We start from the raw sequence: 872 nt of genomic DNA, 5'->3' as shown, positions 1-872 counted from the left end.
TTTAGGAAGAGTATAGTTTATTTTGTTTGACCTGCAAACTTATCTAAACAAGACAAACTCTCAGAAAACAGACCGAAAACATTATGATGCGCGCGCTCGTGGAGATGACCCGCGGTCGTCTTCAACTGTTGTCTTCAATAGTCCTTCTTTGCTCAACAACTCATCTGAAAAACAAAGCAAAACATTACAACATTTAGACAAAGAGCAGAGAGCATAGAATCACCAAGAGGCGATACTCTAGTGCAATTTGGGAAACAATAACGCGCTTTTTGAATACATTAAATAAAAACAAAGCCGCTGTTTGCCATTGCGACAGCAATGATATCCAATGCACGAGCGATCGCTTTCACTTCAAAATGGCCGAATCTGTTGCTCTTGGTCATCCTAGGCTCTTTGCATAAAGTTAAATCATAACAGTTATCATGGTTTCTATTTCAAACTATAGTAAACTAAAGTTTGAAACTATAGTTTAAAATAGAAGATGAGTGGGCCTCGCTACTCCCACCCACCATAACCCTCGCAGCGAGGTCCCACTACCGGCCCCCCGTGTTTCCCTGAGGGTCCTCGGGGGTTGTTTGTTCCCTGCCTAGGGCTCAAAGGCCGCCTCGCCCCAGGGAGTGCACGGAAAAGACCGGGCGCCAGGCCGTGCCAGTATTCACTGGATGTTGCTCGGCGGCACATTTCGAGCAACAAACACGTAATATTCTTCGCGATATTGCGTTTATGTACGCAAACCGCAAGGAACTACAGCACAGACGGGCCCGGGTGAAGCATCACGAAGCGGACTTCGTGAGTTTGGCGTAGCTCCACTCGTACCGTCGGTATTGAACTCACCTTGGTCAAGTACAAACAGCTACACCGGGCGAACTGAC

At 46.8% G+C, this 872-nt stretch overlaps 1 long non-coding RNA gene across 1 annotated transcript; it reads right to left on the bottom strand.

Annotated features, from left to right (window-relative positions):
• On the bottom strand, positions 1-872 carry LOC137496002 (uncharacterized). Its single transcript, XR_011016058.1, has 2 exons — positions 835-872; positions 1-164 (listed from the first exon to the last, which is right to left on the bottom strand). It is a non-coding gene; the product is annotated as an uncharacterized lncRNA (long non-coding RNA).

Source organism: Danio rerio, chromosome 6, assembly GCF_049306965.1.
Source record: "Danio rerio strain Tuebingen ecotype United States chromosome 6, GRCz12tu, whole genome shotgun sequence".
NCBI classification, from domain to species: Eukaryota; Metazoa; Chordata; class Actinopteri; order Cypriniformes; family Danionidae; genus Danio; species Danio rerio.
Note: the sequence above shows the minus strand (reverse complement) of the source record. Positions and strands in the feature narration are given on the sequence as shown.